Source organism: Lissotriton vulgaris, chromosome 1_1 (genome assembly GCF_964263255.1).
Source record: "Lissotriton vulgaris chromosome 1_1, aLisVul1.2, whole genome shotgun sequence".
In the NCBI taxonomy this organism is placed as follows: Eukaryota; Metazoa; Chordata; class Amphibia; order Caudata; family Salamandridae; genus Lissotriton; species Lissotriton vulgaris.
Genome location: NC_141685.1, coordinates 1,406,214,074 through 1,406,241,297, shown reverse-complemented (window position 1 = coordinate 1,406,241,297; position 27,224 = coordinate 1,406,214,074). Strand labels below are relative to the sequence as shown.

The 27,224-nt window shown below is 51.1% G+C and overlaps 1 protein-coding gene across 1 annotated transcript in view; it reads right to left on the bottom strand.

The window, feature by feature from the left end:
* The window catches only part of LOC147750599 (band 4.1-like protein 2), a 627,758-nt gene that overhangs the window by 549,781 nt on the left and 50,753 nt on the right, over positions 1-27,224 (bottom strand). The window lies entirely within an intron of this gene.

Here is a 27,224-nt window from a genome sequence, read left to right as displayed (position 1 = left end):
ATCAAACTTTTTGGGAAAATCGCTATTTTTAGCGAATTCCAAAAATGCGATTGCTTTTAAGGAATCGCAAATTTGCGATTCCTTAAAAGCAATTCATGATTGCATTTTAAATTGTGAATTCGCAATTAGGGGGTGCAAATTACCACGAGGTTGAACCTCGTGGTAATTTGCGAAAAAGTTTAAACATGCTCAAAATTGCATTTTAAACACTGTAATGTTACAGACACACATGTCCTTAGGGCATGTGTCTGTGAAACATGCACTTAAAAATGCATTTCAGGGGTGCAGGGGGGGTCACTTGGACCCCCCCTGCACCCATGTAATACATTAACATTTTGCGAATCGCAAATAGAAATTCGCAAAATGTCAATGCCTTCCCATTGATTCCTATGGGCCTTTTGGCCCATAGGAATCAATGGGAATTGCGAAATCGCAATTTAGAATTTGCATAATCCTTGCAATTCGGTAAAAATTGCGATTTTCACCGAATCGCAAAAATTATGAGAATAAATTAATGCATCCCATTGTGCGATTCCTTATTTGCGATTCCCTATTTTTCACAAATAAGGAATCGCAAAATGTCCCGATGATGCATGTGGCCGTTTGTGCTGCTTGGTAAAGGGCCTCCATAGACCTTTCAGTTTGCATGGCCCAGGTTCCACTTTAACTCCAAGATATGAGGCAACTTTTAGTGTGAACCACATACAAGATGAAAACGTAATTTATGGTTTCTTTTGTCCCACTGCCATGGTTTTGGACTTGCCTATATTTCTTCATAAATCTCGTAACATAATTAAGGAAGTCCACTGTGGTGACCTCCAAGCTCTTGAGTATCTTGCGAGCTGGATAGCAGTGTAAGCTAACAACAGAACAGGCAAACGCCTCCGCAGTAAGGATTGCATCCGCCATGATCTCCGCCAGTTCATAAATAGGTTTAATAGATGTTGTGCTAAGTTATAAATCTAAGTAACAAACCTTGGGGGTGCTACGCCTGTCTGGAATTGGCTTAGTAACCACCCACCAATTGTTACCAGCATATAGTCATACTGTAGGCACATGAAATGACTCCTCCACACCAAGGTTTTGAAGTGTCTCCCATAAAGGAGAGAGATCAAAATATTCAAATATTTAGTGAAACTCAATGAAGACCAGGTAGAGCCAGATGTCTTAAATCATTAGTCCACCTTATCCATAAAGCTCTCCTTAACATCAGTCAGTAAGGCCCTCAAGGTAGATCACTCCTGAAGGTGATTCAACCACTTTGACTTGCAATTTAGAATGAGCACTGAGGAGTAATAGCGTGCAATAACATAAAGGGTCTGTATGATCCCACTTTTTAAAAAGATGAAAGCATATAATGGTTTCTCACAAGAAGGGAGAGTCATGCCCAAAAGTAGTACTGCATTTGAGATTGAACATAGACCAGTATTATCATGTATCAGAACTTTGGATAATACATGTCAATCATTTAGCCCAGCATTGTAAGCATTCAAAATTGGACATGTTTTTGCGCCAGATAAATCTGAAATAAGCATAAATAAAACCTTTTATGCCTTCCTCTGTACCCTTTCTTTCTTTTATTTTGGGAGGTTGTAACACGCTAGAAACCACTCTAGGGTGGCCTCACAGCGCCTTAAGGTATGGAAAAATAAAACTGTTGAAACTGAATTACATGACATTGCTAAAGCTAGTGAATAACAACCAGTAGATTGTCAGAAGCAATGGAAAGTGCTTGGGGTAACCACCAATTGAATATGTCCCCCAGCAAGATGGCTAAACCATGAAGCGCCTCCCTAGGAAAAATATAGACAACGGAGAATACAAGGTCATGAAGACTAAATAAGTGCCAATGGAGTCATCATGTTTAGTATTTCGAAACCTTTGACCTGGTTGCTGTGAATGTTTAAGGAGTGCAGGTAAAAAGAAATTGGCAGCCATCAGAAACACAGCAAACAGAATGAGTTGACGTTTCAGACACTCACCCCCAGTCACAGATCGGGGTTGAATCCATCATCATTCTTTAGATCACTTTGCCACCTCAGTTCAGACCCAACCATATGCAAATCTGTCTTGACCCTGTGCCTCATGGGAACAGTCCAGCCGGACCTGCCATCAGAAACAATTCGTCAAGGGACCATGCGCCAGTCAAGATGGCACAGCCATTTACACCTTTACACTGCAGATGGCGCTTAACAAACAATCCCATGAATAGAACTTGGCACTGTTCCTGTCCTTCAACTGTCCAGATTATGTCTTGACACAAAATGGCCTTCCCATCATTTAGTTTACACAGTTTTCTTTACAATCTATCTAACTTGGTAATGAGTGGCCACACACCAGGAAGTGTTATCTAAATTTAAATATTGATCAGTCTAAGGGTCTTGTACTCCGAGATAGTCTGGTGAAACATTTGTGGGCTGATCCTAACCCTCCGGGCCTCTGGAAGCAAAGAGTGTGGCAAGGACTAGAAGAGGTTGCTATTTGGTATGAGGCTTGCAATAATGATCCTTCCTGTGCTACATCAAGCAGCTTGAGAAAAGGTGCTGAGGGCAGGGACATTTAACCAGTCCAATATTTTCCAAGATGTTACATTTTTTGGGTTTATTCTCCACCGCTTGGGAGACTGGAAGTAAAGGGCATGCCAGGGCGGCAGAAAATGGAGAATGTAGCGAATGACCATTCTGGGCAGACACATACATGATACGCATTCCTCTGAACAGCACACAACTAGAATCAGATCTAATGTGTTTCTGAACATCACATCCAGGACATCTAGATCCTCAAATTTGATGGCTTTTTCAGTGAGGAAACAAGGATGTACTACATACTCTCAACATTCATGGGTCATCACAGGCTGACATCTGGAGTTCCTGGAAGGAGATCTTGGCTATGTAAAGGCACCTTTATACACTGAATTGCATCATCTCTGAAGTGTGAAGTAGGGCATAGATAAGACTGAGAGATTAACTAAGGACCGTGTGAGACTTCATGCCACACATGAAACTCTGTGGTTAGATAAGAATATCCAAAAGAAAGAGCATTAGAGAAGGTAAGTAACTTGTTTTTCTGATGGGTACTTCTAACTGCAGATTCCTCTCCTTTTGAATAAGTACCAATGCAGTATGTTGCAACAGGAAGCAAATTTGAGGAGTAGACTTAGATCATAAAGCCCTGCTGAACCAACCAGTTGAAGTGGCCCTCCCTGCAGTCCTGAGTCAAGACAGCAACACTTGGTAAGACTGATGGATGCCCATGTGGCATTCTAGCTGATGGCCAGACCCTGAACACCTCTCACTAACACAGTAGTGATGGCCTTGGCTCTGGTGGAATAAGCCCAAAGATCATCAGGAGGCTCTTTATTGACCAGGGCTTAGCACATTTTTATATAAAGGATAATGTGGCTGGACAAAGTTTCTTTCTGAACCACCTTTCACTCCTTACCAGAGGCAAATCCAACAAAAAGCTGGTCATCCATAGGGTACTTCTTAGTCATACTATGTAAAAAAGGAAGGGTCTTCTTTGGGTCCAACCGATGAAGCCTTTCCTCCTTAGACAGATTTGGCGGGCATTAAAAAGTAGGAAGCACAGTGGACTGCCCCACATGGAAGGGCGATATTTCTTCCAATAGGAAAGATGCTCAAGCCATATGCACAAATTTGCCAGGTTGAAAAAAATGATATATGGTGGCTGTACTGAAAGCGTCTTCAGCTCACTGACATGATGAACAGAAGAAATCGCAATGAGGATAACAGTCTTAATGGCCGGCAACCTGAGGGTACAGATGTGCACAAGATCAAAAGGTGTGCACACCAAAAACCATGAGCACCAAGTTAAGGTACCACTGTGGCCTGATACAGGGTGCAAGAGGAAACATATATGTAAGGTTTTTCATAAAAAGCATCAAAACCAGTGATTCAAATAATGACTGTTGATCAGGCACAAGTAGAAAAGTTGTTAACAGTGTCTTGCTGGCCAGTAAGAAAACAAATGTCAGAACAGCTTGATGGTCCTCACACCTGGCTAAAACTTCACCCATTGACCAGAATAAACAAGCATGGAAGACTAATGTTGTGCCACCAGGATCATGTCCACCACTTCAGGTAGCAAATCAAACTTCCTCAGTTATTTCAGCTAAAAATCCATGCATAGAAGTGCTGGTAGGAGACATTCAGATACAGAATGTGCCCTGTTGGTGAAACAGGACATCCTATCAAAGAGGTAGATAGAACATGGGGCAAATGCTTCTCGTGGCGAAATCTAGGGCCAATCAGAATAATCTAAGTCTTGTCCTTCCAGTTCTACTTCAGAGCTCAGGGCAGATTTGGCTCTAGTGGAAAGCATTCAAGAGACCTCAGCTCCACTGTAGGTGGAATGCATCTCCCAGGGAGTCTAGAGGCAGTAATACCAGTGTGCAACAGTTGCAAGTTGGAGGTGGTAAAAAATGTACCCAAGGAAGGCCGCACCTGGGAAAAGATGCCTTGAACCACCCTCTGGGAATAGATTCTATTTGTGGTCTGCCAGCTGGCATTTACGGAGGGTCCCCATCCTGGCATTCAGCAAGTCTGCCAAATGATTGGCCATGACAGAAACTCCTTAGATGTTAAGCCACCACCAATCTTAGCACTTCCTGTAACAGTGCCCGTTGTCATGAATCCCCGGTGCAGAGGAATCCTCTGCAGGAGTGCAGGAGGCTTAGAATATAAAACTCACCCCTGTCCCGTGCCACCAGCACGACCTTGTGTATATTTGTATATGTTAGTCATTGCAAGTGATTGTTTGTGATAATATAATGTGTTAATGCCAGGTTGGTGTTTGAGTTAATGCCAGGTTGGTGTTTGTATATTTGTGCGACGTTTATTGCACATTTTCATGTCAGAGAAAAGTTTATACATTATTTATGAACAAACTTGTTTGAGAACCATGCTTGTCATTTGGAACCATGATGCCCAGCAGTTTGCAGCGAAATGCGGAATAATTATCCTGCAGAAAGAAAAGGACCTGAACTTGATCAAGTCTGTCCTGAGACTAACACCCAAAGAGACAGGTAAAACTCCAAAATCCGCTGCACGCCGCGTTATGTAAAGCGTATATTGGCGTGGCGGCCATCTTGGGTGTAGCATTACTATTTAATTTCACACCCGACTTCTGGAAGGTGCTTAGCCTTCCGTTGGAGTCACGGATACTCACCGGTTTCCAGGGACGCCTCTCTCCATTTCCGGCTTCATTGCTTCTTTTCTGGCACTCGTCTCGACTGGGGAACGGCAAGTGGCATAAAGCAGACATCTTCCTAAATTGAACCTTTAAAAAAAAAGAAAGAGAAAGCTAATACTTGTTTTGTTTATTCTGGCGCCCATCGCAAGACAGAAAAATATACTAATGCGATAACGATAAACAAAGACAATTTTTGGAACCTTTTGCTTTTTAGGGAAAGCAAGTTTGGATTCGTGTAAAAAGAAAAAGGAACTTGCAAAAGCAATTAGTGAAGCAAGAGACTTTAAGTGAAAACTAAAAGTAACAATATATGACAATTTGCATAATATGTTTTCTTATGTTTAATTTTCTTTTAGTGATGGATCACTTCCTGGGATTAGGTTGCAAGTAAGTCGTTAATAAGAAAAGACATATATGTGAACATATTAGGATACTGGGATAAACAAAATCTGGAAAAGTATTAATGCTCATATTATTTTATTTTTCTCAGAAAAAAACTCTCTTCAGTATTCTTGCCCAACAGAATCCCCAAGACTATTCGAACGCAGAGTCTAATTCTTCTGAATTCGCAGGTAGGGAGTTAATTAACTTCCTTTGTAACTCTTTTAGCAATAAAAGTTGGAATGAATAAAAGAGTTAGACACATATAAAAAATTGATAAGTTCTTGTTGCCTCGCAGGTCGACAACAAGATTTCAACAACAAGCGTCCAGGATTCCGGGCCTCCTCCCTGAACCCTATTGTGTAGCCCTAGTGATAAAAGAAATAGGTTATCAGGTAGGGTGCTGGAAGGTTGGTTCATAACGTCTCTGCAAAGCTCACCAGTGCACTATTACAGATAAGAGTGCATGGTTGTTCTGACAGAAGGCTATGGCCACGAGAATAAGTTTTGCCCAGGGGTTATGGAGCAAGCTCAGTGTTGACAAACAAAACAGGTGTTGGACAGGCCTCGTGGCAGGCCCGACACCTCCTCGCATGGCGGGTCGCGGACTACTGCTACCCCTGTTCCCCGGACAAGAACCACACCTGCAGCCCGCCGGGTCAACCCCCAGCTCTCCCCCGACGGAACCCCGGATCATAACCATAACATTCTCGGCTGGCCCGGGTCCCTTCCCGAACCACCGGCCCCGGCCCAGCCGCCATCTTGGACCGCCACAACCAGGCCTCGTGGCCGCGGGTCGACCTCAGCCTCAGGCCCAACCAAGCCCCAACATCGAGGCACCACCATCCACCCAGGGGGTAAAGAGACCACTTGGCGAGTCAATGGAAGAAGGAGTGTCGATGGCTCCCCTCCGCCAGGTTTCGATCGCCCCCAGCCTCCCTGGGCGCTGGCTCCACCCCCCTGCTGGGTGTCTGGACTCCCTCATCCCGGACCCCCCCGACCTCCAAGTGCGAGGGTCCGGACATCAAAGGACGTCAGACCTATAACTGGGGTAGCGCCAGAGCAGGAAGTCAGTTGTATCCTGGAGTCGAGAGACACCGAGACAAACTCATCCTTGGAGGCCTGCTGGCGCTGCCGCTGCTCCTCTTCGTGAACCATCTTTGAAGGCCTGCTGGCGCTGCCGCGGCTCATCCTCTTCGTGAACCATCTTTGAAGGCCTGCTGGCGCTGCTGCGGCTCATCCTCTTCGTGAACCATCTTTGAAGGCCTGCTGGCGCTGCCGCGGCTCATCCTCTTCGTGAATCATCTTTGAAGGCCTGCTGGCGCTGCCGCGGCCCATCCTCGTGAACCATCTCCATAGGCCTGCTGGCGCTGCCGCGGCCCCTACTTGTGAACCCTCCAGCTCGAGGATTGAGAGCTACACACCAGCTACTCCTGTACCGGACCGGTACTGAGACTGTCCCGCTACCCCCTTTCTCAAGAGACTAGAATTGAAGGGATCATCGTATCCTGGTCCTGCTGTATTGTCAAGTTAACCTGCCTAAGAATACCGATAAAAGTGTACAGAACCTATCTTTGTGTGGCGTCTATCTGTGGGGGGGTAGTTGCTCGTCCGTACGATCTAAGGAGAGGGCCCTCGCAGGAGGCCTCTCCCCCTTGCTCGGCCGACCCTCCGGGTCCCCGTCTAACATTGGTGGCCAGCGGCGCGATCCGAGCCGACGCATAATCGTACGGAGAGTAACTCGCCCCACGACGCACAGCAACAATGTCGACGAAAGAGGTTGGAACGACCACGAAATTCCAGATGGAACGGCTGGAAGAATACAGCCACAAAGAATTAAAACAATTCTGCATAGACTTGGGCATCGCTACCACGGGACTGAGCACCAAAGATGACCTCAAGCACGCCTTGGAGTCTTGGGTGGAGACGGGAGAGCCCCCACCCCAAAACGAAAACATTGAGACCACAGAAACAATTGCAACCCCCGAAGAAGAAAGAAGAGCGGGCCTCTCGTCCGAGGAGGCCCGAGAACGGGAGAGGAGCCGGCTCCACGAGTTGGAATTGGCTCGACTCCGCTTAGATGGGGAACTAAAACTAGCAGAACAAAAGATAGCCCTCGAACACTTATGGCTACGGGAAGAACGGGAAGAGAAAAAAAGCCAGAGGGAGCTGGAAGAGAAGAAATTAGCGTACGAACACGAGCGCAGTTTAAAAAAGCTAGAAATTCGACGACAAAACAAGGACCTCTGCGTCACCGAAAGTCAGAACTCCACTCCTCCTACAGACACCAAGGTCCACATTCCCAAAGACGTCGTCCGAGAGTACTATCGGAACGACGATATCCAGCAATGGTTCAAGGCCTACGAGGTAGCCATGATCTCCCACCGAATTCCGCGAAAAGACTGGGGAGCCGGGTTGTGGGGGAGATTCGTCAACGAAGGAAGAGATGCCCTGCTACAACTCCCTGACGCAGAGATGACCTCCTACGAACACATGAAAGCCGCCCTTCTCACTCGCTATGGGCTCACCCCCGAGATGTACCGCTCCAACCTGGTCTGCCACAAATGCCAGCGGCCCGGCCATTACGCCAATGACTCAACTGTCCGAGAAACCAGTCAGTCCAGGCCCCGGGTCCAGTGAACCGCCACATCACCGCCGTCGCCCTCGGAGAAGAGCAAGGCGAAGAAGAAGCCGAAGAGTGCGAACACTACCAGCCCGAGTGGGAACCCGCAGCCATGTCCCTGGTATGTCTAGGGGAAAGGGACATGGTCCAGCGGGCCCCCATCCCAGCCAACACGCAGAAGTACAGCCAGTGGGTCACCATTAATGGACACCGGGCTGAAGCCCTCCGCGACACAGGGGCCAGTGTGACCGCAGTCCGCTGCCATCTGGTGACCCCCGATCAAATCCTGCCCAACGTACTTTGTCCAGTACGGTCTGCGGACAACTCCGAAAGCCTGTGCCAGATGGCCCGCGTCCCCTTCGAGTTGGAGGGATTGTCGGGCATGCTGAAAGTGACCGTCCGAGACGATGCCCCCGTGGACTGCCTCCTGGGGAACGATCTCGAGAGCTCCCCCTGGGCAGCCGTTGAGCGAAGAGAGCACCTGGGGATGCTTGGCCTCCCTGAATGGGTCTGCGCCACGACCGATCCATGGTCGCCCGCGCCATCCCCACCACGGAAGAACCTGAGTGGCCCGATCCTCCACCGCCGGTCGTCACAGAAGAGACCACCCCTGAGCCTGGTCCACCGGGGCCCAACAACGAAGACCCTGACCCACTCCAAGACCTCCCGGAGCTGGCCCAGTGGCGCCAAGAAGGGGGCCCCACTCAGGAACAGTTCCGCCAGGAACAAAGAGCGTGTCCCTCCCTCGAGGGGCACCGACAGCAAGCCATAGCCCAGAGCGCAGGGGATGCCTCGGGGGCCCACTGGATCTATTGGGACAACGGGCTCCTCTACAGTGAGCAAAAGATTGCCGAACTGGGAGCCAGCCGGGTGCTGGTGGTCCCCCTCCGATTCAGAGACTTCCTCTTGAACCTGGCACACGATGTGCCTCTTGCCGGGCACCTAGGGCAGGACAAGACTTACAGCCGCCTGGTGACCCATTTCTACTGGCCTAAAATGCGGAACGATGTAATGAACGACTGCCGGGCCTGCCCCACCTGCCAGGCCAGCGGAAAGAGCGGCCGGAAACTAAAAGTCCCCCTGCAACCCTTTCCCATCGCCACCACTCCCTTTGAGCGGGTGGGGATCGACATTGTGGGGCCCCTCGAGCCCCGGACAGCACAAGGTCACTGGTTCATACTCGTCCTGGTGGATCATGCCACCCGCTATCCCGAGGCCATCCCTCTCCTGACCGTGACAGCGCCCGTGGTGGACCGAGCCCTGATGGGGATCTTCTCGCGGGTGGGCTTCCCCCGAGAGGTCGTCAGTGATCGGGGCACGAACTTTATCTCCAGATACATGAAGTCCCTATGGCAACAGTGTGGGGTCACCTACAAATTTACGACCCCCTATCACCCGCAAGGAAACGGACTAGTGGAACGATTCAATCGCACCCTCAAGGGTATGATCATGGGCCTGGAGCAGCCCCTACGCCGCCAATGGGACGTGCTGCTACCATGCCTCCTGTTTGCCTACCGGGAGGTCCCCCAGAAGTCCTTGGGATTCAGCCCCTTCGAGCTCCTGTATGGGCACCCCGTCCGGGGTCCCCTCAGCCTGGTCAAGGAAGGGTGGGAGGTGACCCCCCAGAAAACTCCTCCTGATGTGTACAAGTACCTCTTGACCCTCCGGAACCAGACTCGGCGGTTCAGGGAACTCGCCAAGGCCAACCTCGAAGCCAGCCAAGAAGACATGAAACGTTGGTACGATCAAAATGCCTCATCCATTGAGTTCGAGCCGGGACAACAGGTCTGGGTCATGTCCCCGGTCGAACCTTGCGCCCTCCAGGACAAATGGACAGGACCCTTCAAGGTGGTGGAGCGCAAGGGCCCTGTCACCTACCTGGTGGACCTGGAGTCCCCCCGGAACCCTCTCCGGGTCCTCCATGCCAACAGACTAAAGCCTCACTTTGTGCGCTCTGAACTTAGCCTCCTGATGGCTACCGACAGTGGGGCTGAAGAGGACTCCGAGCCCCTCCCCGACCTCCTGAGGACCCTCAAAAAAGACGGCTCCGTGGACGGAGTCCACCTCTCCGATGCCCTGTCCCCAGCACAACGCCAAGACTGCCAAGACTTGCTACAGCAATTTGCTGACCTGTTCTCCCTCATCCCTGGGGTCACCCCCTGGTGCCTCCACGATGTCGACACCGGGGATAGCCCCCCTATCCGGCACCGGGCCTACAGAGTACCTGATCGAGTACGCGCCTGCATCCAGTCAGAAGTAGCCAAGATGCTGGCCCTAGGAGTAATCGAGCCCTCCGACAGTCCCTGGGCCAGCCCAGTCGTGCTGGTCCCCAAGGCCGCCGCCCATGGAGTCGCCCCAGAGCTCAGATTTTGTGTAGACTGCCGGGGCTTGAACGCCGTCACCCGGACAGACGCTCACCCCATCCCCAAGCGGATGAACTGATAGACCGCATGGGGCCGCCCGCTACCTGAGCATCTTTGACTTGACCGCGGGCTATTGGCAGATCGGCCTCACCCCCGGTGCCCAGGAGCGATCCGCCTTCTCCACCCCGGATGGCCACTACCACTTCAAAGTGATGCCCTTCGGAATGAAAAACGCCCCCGCCACTTTCCAGAGGCTCGTAAACAAAGTATTGGCGGGGCTGGAGGAGTTCAGCGCCGCCTATCTGGACGATATTGCCGTGTACAGCTGCCAATGGGCAGAACACCTCCAACACCTCCGGGAGGTCCTGACCGCCCTCCGGTGGGCAGGACTAACAATCAAGGCCAGCAAGTGCCAAATCGACCGAGGGTCCGTGACCTACCTGGGGCACCAGGTAGGAAGTGGCCGGGTGGCCCTTCTCCAACTCAAGATCGCTGCCATTCAGGCTTGGGAGCCCCCGGTAACCTAAACAGAGGTCTGCGCCTTCCTGGGGCTCACCGGATACTACTGGCGCTTCGTAAAAGACTATGGCAGCATTGTGGGGCCCCTCACAGAACTCACGTCCAAAAAGAAACCCCCGAAAGTACACTGGACTCCTGAGTGTCAGACCGCCTTTGAGAACCTCAAATCCGCCATGTGCACCGCCCCCGTGCTCCAAGCCCCCGACTACAGCCGGGAATTTATAGTACAAACAGATGCCTCCGATCACAGCGTGGGGGCCGTCCTCTCCCAAATCAACACAGAAGGAGTTGACCAGCCAGTGGCCTTCATTAGCCTACGTCTGCTGGCCCGAGAACAGCGCTGGAGCACCATAGAGTGAGAGGCCTTCGCCGTGGTGTGGGCCCTCAAGAAGCTCCGGCCTTATCTCTTCGGTACCCACTTCCGGGTACAAACAGACCACCGTCCTCTGCAATGGCTGATGCAGATGGGGGAAAGAACCCGAAGCTGTTGCGTTGGTCCATCTCCCTGCAAGGGATGGACTTCACTGTGGAGCATCGCCCAGGCCAAGATCACGCCAACGCAGACGGCCTGTCCCGCTTCTTCCGCCTCGGCGAGGAGATTACCCAAGAGGATGGGTGACTCTCCCTGCCTTCAGCTGGGGGGGACGCATGTTGGACAGGCCTCGTGGCAGGCCCGACCCCTCCCAGCATGGCGGGTCACGGACTACTGCTACCCCTGTTCCCCGGACAAGAACCACACCTGCAGCCTGCCGGGTCAACCCCCAGCTCTCCCCCGACTGAACCCCGGCTCATAACCATAACATTCTCGGCTTGCCCGGGTCCCTTCCCGAACCACCGGCCCGGCCCAGCCGCCATCTTGGACCCGCCACAACCAGGCCTCGTGGCCGCGGGTCGACCTCAGCCTCAGGCCCAATCAAGCCCCGACATCGAGGCACCACCATCCACCCAGGGGGTAAAGAGACCACTTTGCGAGTCAATGGAAGAAGGAGTGTCGATGGCTCCCCTCCGCCAGGTTTCGATCGCCCCCAGCCTCCCTGGGCGCTGGCTCCACCCCCCTGCTGGGTGTCTGGACTCCCTCATCCCGGACCCCCCGACCTCTAAGTGCGAGGGTCCGGACATCAAAGGACGCCAGACCTATAACTGGGGTAGCGCCAGAGCAGGAAGTCAGTTGTATCCTGGAGTCGAGAGACACCGAGACGAACTCATCCTTGGAGGCCTGCTGGTGCTGCTGCGGCTCCTCTTCGTGAACCATCTTTGAAGGCCTGCTGGCGCTGCCGCGGCTCATCCTCTTCGTGAACCATCTTTGAAGGCCTGCTGGCGCTGCCGCGGCTCATCCTCTTCGTGAACCATCTTTGAAGGCCTGCTGGCGCTGCCGCGGCTCATCCTCTTCGTGAACCAACTTTGAAGGCCTGCTGGCGCTGCTGCGGCTCATCCTCTTCGTGAACCATCTTTGAAGGCCTGCTGGCACTGCCGCGGCCCATCCTCGTGAACCATCTCCATAGGCCTGCTGGCGCTGCCGCGGCCCCTACTTGCGAACCCTCCAGCTCGAGGATTGAGAGCTACACACCAGCTACCCCTGTACCGGACCGTTACTGAGACTGTCCCGCTACCCCTTTCCCAAGAGACTAGAATTGAAGGGATCATCGTATCCTGGTCCTGCTGTATTGTCAAGTTAACCTGCCTAAGAATACCGATAAAAGTGTACAGAGGCGTGGCCAAGATGGCGGGCTGAGAGGTCGCACTTGCCGAGAGCTCCCGGACCCCTGAAACCCTGCACCGCTCGCAGCCGCTGATTCCCCCCCGGATCGAGCGGTGACTGAGCCTGGTGACCCCCGTGGTGGTGTGGAGCGATCGTTGAGCCCTGGGTGCCCCGCCAGAGGTGCGATTCTGACTGAGATAGCCTGGGGCGGAGCCCGCTGGTCGGCTTGTGTGCGGTACGGAGGCCGCGAGACCTTCAGGCTTGGGGTCTCGACGGTGTGCTCTGCCGACTGTGAGTGGCCTGACGGAGTGCCTGCACCGCGGTGTTCGAGTGGGTGCCGATGAAGACTACGCCGGCGGAGCGGAGTGGAACGGAGGAGTGCGACGGAAGCGGAGCCGGCCTCCGGCCACTACGCAAGTCCGGGGCTTGAGAACGCTCGCCTCGCGCGGCCGCTCCGGCCCAACCCTGGTCGTGGCGGAGTGGTGTCGCGCCTCCGGAGCATTTATTCATCCAGACGTGCCGGCCCCGGCTGCCTTCGCCCCGCGAGCCTGCCCTCCGGCTGTGTTTATCGCCACAGGATTTGCAACAGAGGTAGGCCTCATTCCCTGGGCGTTGGCCCATTGACTGTAACGGGCGGCCATTTTGGGGACCTCGAACCGGCCGCCCGGCCTTGAGCAGGGCCTCTGTGTGGCGGTGCTTCCTGGCTGGCGAATAGCTGCCCTGACCCTAGTGGCCTCTTCGCCGAGCGACGGCCATCGGTGGCTCCCACGCCGCCAGGATGTCGAATGCCAGGGGTCAAAGGAGAGGCGATCGGACTTTGCCGGACATGTTGGGACGCGTTGCCCTACGCAGCGGAGGGAGCCAAGCCGCCCTGAACTCCCCTGCCCCTTCTAGAGGCGCTGAAGGCGGGGAACCCCCGGTGACACGATCGTTCCTGGAGTCGCTGTTTAGCTCCTTAAGGGAGGATTTTCAGACTTTGAAGCAGGAGGTGGCCGGGGAGGTCCGCGAGGTACGGAGAGAGGTGGACTCCCTGGGGGAGCGAGTCAACACCGTGGAGGAAGCTGGTCATTCCAGGGACGAAGAGATCACCCACCTGCAGCAGGAGGTCCTGCGGCTGCGGGAGCAACAGATTGAGCTGCAGGCCCACGCCGAAGACCTCGAAAACCGGTCCAGGCGGAACAACATCAGGGTCCGGGGCGTCCCGTCCGGCGAAGAGGGTGAAGACGTGACCGCCTAACTAGAGGCCCTCTTCCGTGCAATTTTGGGGGAGTCGGAGGATTTTCAAGTCCGCATCGACAGGGCGCACCGGGTGGGCCGCCCTCGCAGAGCTACGGCGCCCCCCCCGGACATTTTGGCCATCCTACCGGACATCCCACTGAAGGAGCGGATCCTCCGCGAGGCGCGGCGGCAGCAGCCTTTCCGCTTCAGAGACCACCCGGTGGCCCTCTATCTACGGTCACACTGCAGAAGAGAAAATCCTTTAAAATCGCCACGGACTTTCTCCGGGAGCAGGGAACGCAGTACTCTAGGGGGCACCCCTTCCGCCTGATTTTCCGATGGAACGGAACATTGCACCAGCTCCGGTCCCTCCAGGATGTCTGCGCAGTATTGGGCATCACGGCATCGGATACAGACACCCCGGCGCCGCACCGCAGACGAAGCACTCGAGATGGTTGGCAGCAGGCTGGGGAGAGGCGCTCCCCGCCACCGGAGCGGCCTGACTCGCCCACGATTCGGGCGGACATGTCGGCCGCCATCCAGGAGGCCTCCAGAGCAACAGCGATCGGTGAAGTGGCCTTGACGGCCTGAACTTACTCTGGGGGGAGTCTACACTAGCCTTTCCTAATTGCAGATGCGGGGGTTCTGGGGGTGGGGAGGGACGGGATGGCGAGTGCAGGTGGTGGTGGCTGGACGTCCACTAGATTGACTTTCCACGGCCTTGTCCGATAAGGACCGGACTGGGACAATGACTTCTTTGAATGACTTGAGAAGCGGGGAGTGGGAATGGGAATTGCAGGGGGGTGTTTTGAGTTTGGGGGTTTGCAGGGAGGCTGGGAGTTGGGGGCGGTATGGGGCTGGGTGTGTGAAGTTCCAGGGGAAGGGGGGGGTCCACTTAGTTGGGGGGTTTTGGGGTTTGGGGACTGTACTGTGCCATAGGGATGTCTGCGTTTGCTGTGCGCTGAGGTTTCGTGAGGTGGCCTCTATGTTCGCCTGCTGGGCCTTGCCCACCTTCATGTGCGTTTCAAGGGTTCCCCTCCTTGATGGCTCTTAAAGTTGTTACTCTGAATGTGAAAGGGCTGAATAACCCGGTTAAAAGGCGGGCAGTACTGTCTCTGTTAGAGAACTCCCAGGCTGACATCTGCCTGCTACAGGAGACCCATCTGCTGGCCAAAGATTGTCCCAGAATGCGTACCCCCAAGTTCCCCACGCAGCTTTTTTCCTCCAGCGCTTCTAAAACGGCAGGGGTGGCACTTCTGTTCTCCAGGGGGTTCAGGGGGGAGATCTTACAAAAGGTAGCGGAACAGAAAGGGAGGCTCTTAGCATACAGGATTAGGGCGGGGGCTTGGTGATGACTGTAGGCTCTATCTACGGCCCCAATGACCATCAAGATCAATTTTTGCACAGGGCGCTGGAAGACGTGGCGTCCACCTCTGATAGGCACATGGTGTTAGGGGGAGATCTGAATCTGGTCTTCGACGCGGCTCTGGACAGGTCTGTGCAACGGCGCCACCAGTTGGGAGAGCTTTCGGGCTCGGTTCGCACCCGACTTGAGGAGCTGGACTTGCATGACATGTGGCGCCGCCTCCACCCTGTGACCCGCGCGTACTCCTATTTCTCATACGCGCACAAGTCCTGGACCATCTACTTGTGACTGGCCCGATGCTCGCTCTGGCCTCGAATGCCGACATGGGGGTCCTCTCTCTTTCCGACCATGCGCCGGTGGGGGTACCTTCAATTTACCCCCGGTGGCTCGACCGAGCGGGGTCTGGCGACTCCGGGACACACTATTGCACAGACGGTCGACGGTGCAACAGATTCGCGCGGCCATTGTGGACTTCCAGCGCGTAAACGATAATGACAACACCTCCCGTGCGACGCAATGGGCCGCCCTGAAGGCTGTGCTCCGGGGCGAATTCATCGCTATCTCCTCGGCGGAGAACAAGGATCGCCAGCTCAAGAGGGATGAGCTTACCCGGCAGGTGCGGGAGCTGGAGCAGGTCCATCATAGAACGGGAGCCCCCAGAGTCTGGAGACAACTGAAAGCCGCCAGGAAAGTCTTGTCTGCCCTTGACATGGACCGGGCTGAGTACGCGATGCTTCGTCTGAAGCACAAGTATTACACCGGTGGCGACAGGTGCGGAGGGCTCTTGGCCAACAAGCTTAGGGTGCAACACCAACAGCACAGGGTGAAGGAGCTGGTTACCCCTGCCGGAGGTTCGGTCACGGAAGACGAGCAAATTGCGGACGTTTTCCGTAGTTTTTACGCTGACCTCTACACTGGCGAGGCCCCCCCCCGCCCGGGCGGAGGCGGACTATCTGGTGTCGGTGCCGCTCCCGTCGTTGACGCCGGATCAGGCCCAGTATCTGGAGCGGGAGATCCGTATCGAGGAGGTGGTCACGGCGATCTCCCGGCTTAAACCGGGCAAGGCCCCGGGCCCGGATGGCTTCATCCCTCTTTTTTATAAGACCTTCTGTCAGGAGCTGGCGCCTCTGTTGACCCGCCTCTTCAACACATTCTCGGAGCCGGGCGCCATTCCCCCGAATTTCTCCAGGCCACGGTCTCCGTGATCCCGAAACCGGGCAAGGACCGGACTGCCTGTGGATCCTACCGTCCTATCCCGCTACTGAACGCGGACCTGAAAGTGTTCACTAGCATACTGGCGGCACGTTTGGCACTTCATCTCCCGGGCATGGTCGACTCGGATCAAGCAGGCTTCGTGCCTGGCAGGCAGACGGTGGACAACACGAAGAGGGTGACTCATATTCTTGAGAAGGCCTCCAGGATCCCCGGGGAAAGAATGCTCCTTTCCATAGACGCGGAGAAGGCTTTTGACAGAGTGCACTGGCCCTACCTAGAGAAGGTCCTGGGCAAGTTCGGGGTAGGCGAGAAGTTCCGGCACTTGATTTTCAACTGCTACCGGTTTCCGTCCGCGGTGGTCCGAGTGAACGGGGGCAGCTCCCGACCCTTTCCTATAGAACGGGGAACGCGACAGGGATGTCCACTGTCCCCTTTGCTCTTTGCTCTTTATATGGAGTCGTTTGCTCAAAGGGTTCGACAGAACCCCGATATCATCGGCGTCAAGATGGGAGAATTTCACCACGCGATTAGCCTCTATGCGGATGACGTCATTTTGACGCTCGATGACCCACGGAGGTCGCTGCCGGCTTGTATCGCGGAATTGGAACTCTTCGCCGCGGTGGCGGGCTTTAAGGTGAACCTCGGGAAATCTGCTGCCCTCGATATTTCGCTAACCGGTGCTACCAGGGCGGAACTGCAGAGGCTTTTCCCTTTGAGCTGGGCGGGGACCGGATTCCGTATCTGGGGATCCTGTTGGCACCCTCCCTCCCAGCGATGGTCACGGCCAATTATGCGGCTTTGAGCACGAAAATCAGAGAGGAACTGGCTCGGTGGGATAGGGGCACGTTATCGCTGCTGGGTAGGGTGGCCGCATTGAAGATGACCCTTCTACCTCAGGTACTATACCTGTTTAGGGCGCTGCCGCTGCAGCCCCCCACAGGGTGGCTCGCAGAGACTCAATCGGCCATTGCGCGTTTTGTGTGGCAGGGCCGTAGATCGCGGATTAAAAGGAACATTGCTACGCTGGCGCCTGAATCTGGAGGGCTAGGGATACCAGATTTACGGAAATATTTCCAGGCCGCCCAACTTCGCTATCTGGTGGAGTGGAGCCGGTGGGAGTCAGACAAACACTGGCTGTTTCAGGACCAGGCAGTAGCAGGCAGAACGCTACAGGAGGTGCCATTCTTGAGACGGGCTCATCGACCCCCTAACCTTTATGCCTCTTTTGTGACGCGTGTCCCACTTCGGGTGTGGGACTCAGTGGCCACTAGGCATGAACTCACTACCTTTCCCTCTCCCTTCACGCCGCTAATTGGCAATCCGGACTTTGGTCCGGGAACTGAGCCTGGTGCTTACGACTGCGGGCAGGCGGCCCGCTGTTGCACTTTGTATCACCTGTATGGCCCAGAGGGTGTCATCCCCTTCCAGGACTTACGGCAGGATTATGGCCTCCCTGAGACGGAGCGCATGCGGTATATGCAGGCGCGCCACCGGGCGCTACAGTCCCAAGTGCGCGAAAAGGCGGACCGGGAGATCACGGTGTACGAGCGCTGGTTAGTCACTCGCACGTCGGACGCTAAGCTTATCTCCGATTTGTACAAGATGCTGCAGCCCCCCCCCCTTTCACATTCACAACCCGGGTCGGGAGCGCTGGGAACGGGAGCTCGGACGAGTGTTGAGTCATACAGAATGGGACCACATCTCCTACCGCTCACGCCACTCTGCCTATCACATGGGGCTCACGGAGACCTTCACCAAAATTTCGACCTATTGGTATCGCACTCCTGAGAAATTACATGAGATGGATAGGTCAATACCAGGGACGTGCTGGCGTAACTGTGGCCAAATTGGCACGCTTACACATATTTTGTGGGATTGTCCCCTTTTGGCTTCTTACTGGGAGGAGGTCCTTAGCGAGGTTGACAAATGTTTCGAGATAGAGCTGCCACGGTTCCCTGCCTATGTCCTATTGGGATTGCCGAATGGGTTGATGTACCCCCTCAGGTCAAGAAGGGGTAGACAGATTGCGATAGCTCTGGGGTCAGCGGTGCAAAACATTCTCATACACTGGCGCTCCACCACGCTCCCCACCGTTATCGGCTGGCTGCATAGATTGTGGCATGTTCTTGGCATGGAAAAAATGTCCTTAGTGGCAGTGGGGGATATAGATGCTTTCGAGGAGCTGTGGGCGCCTTTCCATGGTCTGTTGTGTTCTGAGTTCAGGGAGATCACCTGCCCTAGGTATCTCAGGCTGTTACGGCTGACACCGCCGCCGGATCCGCCTGTTTGATTGGTCGGAGTCGGCGTCTAGTAGCGGAGTCAACCGGAGGGTCGCTACGAGGGGAGAGCAGATGGTCATTGGCACAGTACAGGGGGTGGGTTGGGGTGCAGTAGTTGGGGGGTTTGTTGGTTGGGTAGGATATGGAGCAGGGTTGTTTCCCCACCCTTTTTCCCCCTTTTTCCTTTTTCCCTTCCCCCCCTTCCCTCTCCCCCTCCCCCCCCCCTTTTTTTTTGTCTTTAACCACAGGCGCGCAAGCTGTGTTTCCATGCTGGATGGTGCCCACTGAGGAGACAGAAATGCTTTGATGTATCTAATGTACCGTACGCATTGATTGTGGGGCACCTGTGGTTTTTCTTTTTCATGTCCTTGTTGTTTCCTTCCTTACCCTGCTTCAATAAAATACTTTAAACCTAAAAGTGTACAGAACCTATCTTTCTGTGGCGTCTATCTGTGGGGGGGTAGTTGCTCGTCTGTACGATCTAAGGAGAGGGCCTCGCAGGAGGCCTCTCCCCCTTGCTCGGCCGACCCTCCGGGTCCCCGTCTAACACTCAGCAAATCTTGTTACAAGATATTGCCACAATCTTGTCAGACATTAAGTCAGAAAATGCAGCATTACAAGGAGACCTTTCTGCATTGCTATAACATGCAGGAGAGATCATCTTGGACTTTTCCCTCATCACAAAAGCCTTTCCCTAAACTGCCTAGTTTTCAGGCTATGAAGCTGACGATACATAAAGCCACAGCCTCGTCTCCTACGCAAACACAAGTTGTAACCCCTGTCACAGTTCCTCTAGCACCTCAAGAAAGGTTTCATGGAGACAATAACAAATTCTATATCAATGCTATTTACATTTTAAAGCCAAACCTACCACCTTCCCTGATGACTCTTCTAAAAAAGCTTTTATTTTATTTTATTTGGGGGGAGACAAGGCTTTGTGGTTTGTTTCTTTAGTGGAACGTGATGGCCCTCTATTATATGACTTTAGGAGGTTTAAAGAACCCATGATGAAATTATTTGCCAAACATGTATTTGTACAGTCTGCAGATAATGAGTTGTTGAATCCAAGACAAGGCTCTTCTGCTCTACTTCATACATTTCAGTGTTTAATAGATTAGTAATTGAGGCAGAATGGCCTGAAGAGAAATGTGTGTCTCTCTTTTATAGAGGGTTACAAGACCATTCAAAGACATGGTAACACAAATTCTAGACCCACCAGAAGACTGTAATGAGTTAATTGATCTGGTTGTAAAATTAAATCATTGTTTAACCACTTGGCTGCTAAGGCATTATTATTAGGCTCATTTGTTTTCCATTGAAATCAATGGAAAGTCCATGACGAGTTACCCTTGTCATTAGCGGCGAAGAGGTTAACTGAAAGGAAAGGGGAACAAAATAAAACAGACCATAAGATGTTACTATTTAAAGACAAAGACAAACATAATACAAAAAGTGAGCCCATTTCTAAAACCGATATGGGAGAACCCATGCAAATAGGAACACTCCGAGGTCCCCTTACGAAAGAAGAAAAAGATAAACGTAGAAAAATGAATCAGTGCCTTTATTGTAGAAGGACTGGACATTTTGTTAAGGAATGTCCTACTTGCCCCAATAAATTCAAACAAAAAACAACTGAAGTAGTCTTAGTACAACAGTCGGAAAACTAATGAACTCGATAATAGATGAGCTAGATTTGTCGAGTACACTCTCTAGCTTGGCCTCCACAGCTCCTGAAGTTCCTTTCTGCCACCTTAGTATTCGTGTAACTCTAAAATCTTTAGAAGAAGGAGTGCAGTTGTGGTCCTTGGTGACGTTAATTGATTCAGGAGCCACAGGTAATTTTATTGACACACAATTATTACAGGATTTTGGACTAAACACTTCACCAAAAACAAGCATTGAAAATGCAATCTGCCTTGCCTTTTATTAAGTAAAAGCCATTTGCTTTGCTAATGGTATTGTATAGCAAAGCAAATGGCTTTAACTTAATAAAAGGCGAGACCTATAGCATGTTCAATGCTTGTTTCTTCTGTCATCCTACCTTTTGTCTACCTCTCTCCATCTGCTTCCCTTCCCCTCTCTACCTTCATTCTTCGCCTCTCATCCTTCTATCTCGTTCTCTGTTTCCCTCCATCTCATTTAACACTATCAGCCTCTTACCCTATCCCCTTCACTCTTATTTCTTTCTCTGATGCCTCTTCCTCATCGCACATCTACTCCATCTTTACCCTCCTACCTCTCTCACTCCCACTCCATGGCCTTCCTCACATGCATTTCTCCCTCATCAGCCTCCTGCTCTCCGCCCGACCCTTCCAGCCTGTCTCTCTCGCCCTGTCACGAACATCCCTCTTTCCTCTTATCCTGCCAGGCGTACCACACCGAACCTCTCAGAAGCGCCTGGAGTACCACAAGGGGGCACTACTCCTGGTCCTCCCTGAAAGTGCTGGTAACAGGTGCACGGGAGAGGTGCTCCTCAGATCCGGGAGCGGGGCGCCTGTCCATGCGGACTACAAGGGGGGGTAGAGATGGCGGCAGAGCGACCGACAGGCAGGGGGAGAGACGTGCAGGGTGCACCGAGGTCCTGGGAGAGCGCACGGTACAGAGCGCACTGGCAGCTGCGGCACAGCACTGGGCACACAGTGCCGCTCAGATTCCGGTGCAGCTGCACCTGCCACACTACCGATACATGCTTGAGCAGACTGACGGCAGGGTAGAAAACTAGTGAGGGAGACAGACTACTATAAGGTAGAGACAGCATGTGAAATGGAGGGGAAAGAGACTGCAGGACAGTGCATGGGGCAGGAGGGGGTAATACTGTGGGATAGAGAGACTTGCGGGGGTGGGGCAGGCGACAGTACAGGACCTGGATAGGGACAGCCGTGGGGCAGAGAGGGCTGGTGGGTGCACGCCTTCAAGCATCACTGCAGGAGCTCGGCTTGGGCGGGTCGAGACTTCAGCGGTGTGGGTGAGGCCGAGACTTCAGGGCTGTGGGTGGGACCAGGAAGATGCACCAGGATCAAAGCCGAATATATACACTTAAGACCAACAGCCAGCGCCTTTGTTTTGCAGAACGTTTCACAAAAATAAAGGATCAGTCAAACTGTGGGTTTTCGCTGGAATTGCTTATAAGTAGAGTACATGGGAACAGGGGACACTGGAGAATTCATTAGGTCTGAGCTCTACTCATTCATTGCAAAAAGCAAACACATGTATTACTGGTTTACCTGAAGGCGACATAATGACTAACCACTTAATCACTTCACCTCAACCACAGTCACGGGGTACGGTGGTTTGTTTGGTGCATGCATACTTAAATCTAGCCCAGGGTGGGGGTGAGCCCCTCTGTGGTCCCGCCTCAGGCTGCTGTATAATTACAGTGCCAATTATCAAGAGCGGGCGCGTGATTGGTGGCCCTAAATACACAATCAATGTCACCGGACACAATGGGCGGCTAAGAGTCAAAGCAATAATTAGGGAGTCGTCCTCCCACACCCCCTCTTCAGTTGGCAGTTCTGGAGTGGACCCCCTAAAGTGCCCCTCCTTAGGAAACCAATGCCTCTGAAAGACAATGAAGTGCCTTCTCTGTATGCTCCTTCCTGGGCCCCAACAATGGTTAGCTCGCGCACGCTTCTTGTTGGGGTCAACATAGTTCAGGGAAAAAAAGCTTTTACTGGAGAGAGGAAGACACGTCAAATGAGTCCAACAGAGGTCATTGAGAGAACCACAGAGGCCATTATGGTGGACAGGTACAGGTATAAACTTCAAAGTACAGGATCGGCACCTTTAACATTTAGGGCAGGAACTCATCTTATTTGTGGTAACTGGATGCTGAATAGGGAGGAGTGACAGTATCGCTTTCATGCAAGGCTGTGTAAACATTTCTGAAAGAGGGTGTGAGGAATGTGCAGAAAGAAGCGTGGAACAGTGACATCGAGGCATAATGTGTGAGAGCACGAGAGTGAGAGAGGCGGTGGAATGAGACTGCAGCATAGTGTGGTGCAAGGCGACATGCGTGTGAGAAGGGGAGAGAGTTGAGAGCGCCACATTGAGAAACTATGTCTTTATTTAGGAGTGTGTGTGAGAGAGTTTGTGTGCGTGTATGAGGGAATGAAAGAGATACCACATGCGCTAGGTCCAAAAGTAAAAATATTTATTGCACCGACTTTGGATGACGACGGCTCAGTCTCTGGTTCTTCCAGTATAGCCTTCAATGATATTCTCCCATTTCCAAGTTTGGTCACGGGATAGTTTTGTGAAACAAGCCCCAGGAAGTATTTGCTGGAGGGCTCCAGCCCAGGACGTAAATCATCGAGTCGGACCCTCTACAGGTGTTCTGGGAGCTGAGATTCCAACCCACCATCGCCGACATTCAAGAAAATCATGTGCCGCTCAAACACTCATCTGGCCAGCAAAAAATCTTGCACGCGCTAGGTCAAGATATGGTTAATGCGCTGCGAGTGTGGGGGAGAGATAATGGAGGCTGGAGATAGCGAGGGTTGCGAGGAGTGAGGTTGCACTGGTAGCGAGCAAGCGCCTTGAGCTTCCTGACACCCACGCACTGACGAGGGCAACTCTGGGAAGTTTGCTTTTGAGTGGGGGGAAGGGAAGGGAGGAGCGGGTACAATTGCCAATGAGGAGCCAGCTTGTAGCATGCCCGCTTCACGGCTGTTGTGAAGACTTTTCTTATCTGCTTGTTAAATAAACAAGCTGATAAGAAAAGTCTTCACGACAGCCGTGAATCAGGCGAGCCAGTCTGGGTGGGCCGGACCAAGAAGCCAAAGGGAGGTAACGAAAAATCCTCCTTTCCAATGGGAAGCCAGCGTTTACCATAAACGCTGATGCTACCCAATGGAAATATGAGGGGCGTGGCTCGAGTCCCCTTCTCGAAACTGACTTGTTGACTACAGCTCTCGTAGGAAAGGAGCGAATGCGCGCTCTAACGCCAGGCGAGACCTAACCAGACCAGAAAAAGTTAGGACAGTAGACAGTAAAGAACTAACATCAGGATTAATACAACATCACACTGAGCAATTAATTATGACCTGTTCCACAAACTATAGTGAAAGTATCAAATTCAATGTCATTGATACACCTCAGTTTAGTTTTATTTTAGGGATTCCATGGTTGGTTTTACATAACCTCAAGATTGACTGGTTTAAGAAAAGAATATTGTTTAATTCTGTACATTGTCATGAGGAATGTTTTCAAAACAAAGTAAAAGAATTACTAGTACAAAGTTACGATTTTTCGCAAGATTGCAAAACAGTGTTAGCTCTTGAGGGAGTTCCACAAGAATATTCCGATCTCTTAGATGTGTTTGATAAAAAAAGGCAAATACTTTACCACCCCATAGGGATTATGATTGCCGTATAGATCTGGTTCCAGGAGCTACCTTACCGTGCAGTCACATATATGCCCTAACTGAAAGTGAAAATGATCATTTGCCAAATTATCTTGCTGAGTATCTTGCTAATGGTTTAATTAGACATTCAAAATCTCCTGTGTCACCCCCTTTATTTTTCATACCAAAAAGGAGGGGGAGAATTACGCGTATGCATTGACTACCGTGTGCTCAGTAATGTAACAATAAAAAATTGTTACCCACTTCCTTTAATACCAACGTTATTAGACCAAATAAAGGATGCCACCATTTATACTAAAGTTGACTTGCGTGGAGCATACCACCTCGCAAGAGTTTGTGAGGGCAATGAATGGAAAACAGTGTTTCGCACTAAATTCGGCCTATTTGAATATAAAGTCATGCCCTTCGGACTCGGCAACGCTCTAGCAGCATTTCAATTTTTTATAAATTAAGTTTGGTGGGATTTCTTAGACATCTATTGTGTAGTATACATTGCTGGTATCCTTATTTATTCCCAAACTAAAACAGAACATGTACAGCAGGTTCGCACCATTCTTCAACTGTTGTTACAAAATTCATTGTATGTCAAATTAGAGAAAAGCATGTTCCACACTTCCAAAGTTTCTTTTTTAGTATATGTTATTAGTCCCTCTGGAATTGAAATGGACCCAAAGAAAATTGGAGCAGTACTCACCTGGCCAAGTCCTTCTTATGTAAAGCAAATTCAAAGTTTTCTTGGGTTCGCTAATTTTTATCAATGATATATATGTGACTTTTCTCAAACCATAACATCAATCACTAAACTTCTACGCAAAGGCATTACATTTAAATGGGACGATGCCTCAGAAAAAGCCTTCCAAAAATTAAAGAACCAATTTACCTCAGCTCCCATATTAATGCATCCTGATCCTGCTCGCCTATTTATTGTTGAGGCGGATGCTTCTCAATTCGCTTTGGGAGGAATTTTGGCTCAAAGGCATAAAGATACCAGGCAGATGCATCCCATAGCCTTCTATTCTAGAAAACTATCCCTGCAGAACAAAATTACGCAATAGATGACAGAGAATTATTGGCTATAAAAGCTGTATTTGAAGAATATCACCATTACCTACTAGGGGCCAGACACCCCATCACAATTTATACTGATCATCGTAATCTTCAAACTTTACGATCGGTAAAAGCTCTTTCTGCTCGTCAGCTCAGATGGACAATGTTTTTTTAATGACTACAACTTTGTGATCACGTATCACCCAGGAAAAGAAAACAATAAAGCAGCCACGTTATCACGCACTGGTACCCAGGAAGACATGTGTACACGAAAAGAGGAAACACAACACAGTTTACCTACTCACTGTTTTCAGGCCAGTATCACTAGTGACAATTTGGTTTTAGATATACAACAAGAAATTACTAAGAAGCCTTTACAGGAAAGGCAGAGTTTGCACCCATCACTTAAATGGAAAGATAAATTATTGTTAATGAATGATCAAATATTTGTACCATCAAAAGCTCCACAAGAACAAGTGTTACCATTGCACCATGATACCACTTTATCTGCACATCCTGGTGTAACAAAGACTTACCAACTAATAAAAAGACACTTTTGGTGGCCTTCCATGTTTCATGATATCCAACTTTACATTGATACTTGTGTCATTTGCATTCAAAACAAAACTTCACATCTGGCCCCAAGTGGATTTTTACACCCCTTGTCATTACCTCCACAGGCTTGGCATACAGTGGGCCCGATTCATAGAATGAACTTAAGAATCAATCCTAAACTTACTACTATTTTGGTATTCACAGAATACACTTACTACTATTTTAGTATTCACAGAATGAACTTACTACTTTTGGTATTCACAGAAGTTAGGATTTTGTCTTAAGTTTGTCTTAAGACAGACTTAAGAAAAAATCCTAACTTCTGTGAATACCAAAAGTAGTAAGTTCATTCTGTGAATACCAAAATAGTAGTAAGTTTAATATTGAGTCTTAAGTTCATTCTGTGAATCGGCCCCAGTGTCTCTTGACTTTATTGTTGAACTTCCACTACCATTTTAACCATAGTAGATCATTTCACACGAATGGCTCATTTCATACCTTTAAAGAAAATTCCATCAGCTATGGAAACAGCCCATGTATTCCTTCAGGAAATCATTAGTTTACATGGAATACCATCTATAGTCATATCAGACAAAGATCCCCAGTTTATTTCTCACTTCCGGCAAAATCATTAAACATGGAAGTGCGCACCTCCTCTAGTTATCACCCTCAAACTGATGGTTTAACGGAACGCACAAATGAAACTATTTAACAATATCTATGATGTATGTTAGTAACTTGTGAACAAGAATGGTCTGACATTTTGTGGGCTTTGGAGTTTGCTTACAACAATGTAGACCAGCGTTTCCCAAACTGTGGTCCGCGGACCCCCAGGGGTCCGTGACACATTCCCAGGGGGTCCGCAGGACTTGAGTGCCTAACGTCGGAATAAAAACTAAACAATCACGAGCCCTCGCAGCACATAAGGAGGTGTGAATATACTTGGCGCCCGGGCGCCAACACTGCCATACAATCTGCCCCTCAGGCTCCCCACACAGGAGAGGTGTGATTGTCCTTGGCGCCAGGGGCGGCATGACTGCGATGAAATCGGGCCAATCACCCTTCAGCTAAAGGTACAAGCTGAAGGGTGATTGCCCTTATATTGTGTTAATCAATCTGCCCACCACCCGACCTCGAGCTCGCACAGCAGTGCGTGTGGTTCCTGTTCTGTTTGAGACCAGGCCGTGGGCATTTTGCTATCTGTCCCCATTTGCCCTGAAAGCAGCTGCGTGGCGAGTTTGAAGAGCGCTGGAGCACGTCGAACGGGCAGAAGGGCTCTTCTTTTGGAACTGCATGTAAGTATTTAATTGTGTGTGCGTGTTTGTGTGTAGATTTGTTGTTTGTTTTGTTTTGTAATTGCATTTAAGAAAGCAGTCTAAAATCTGT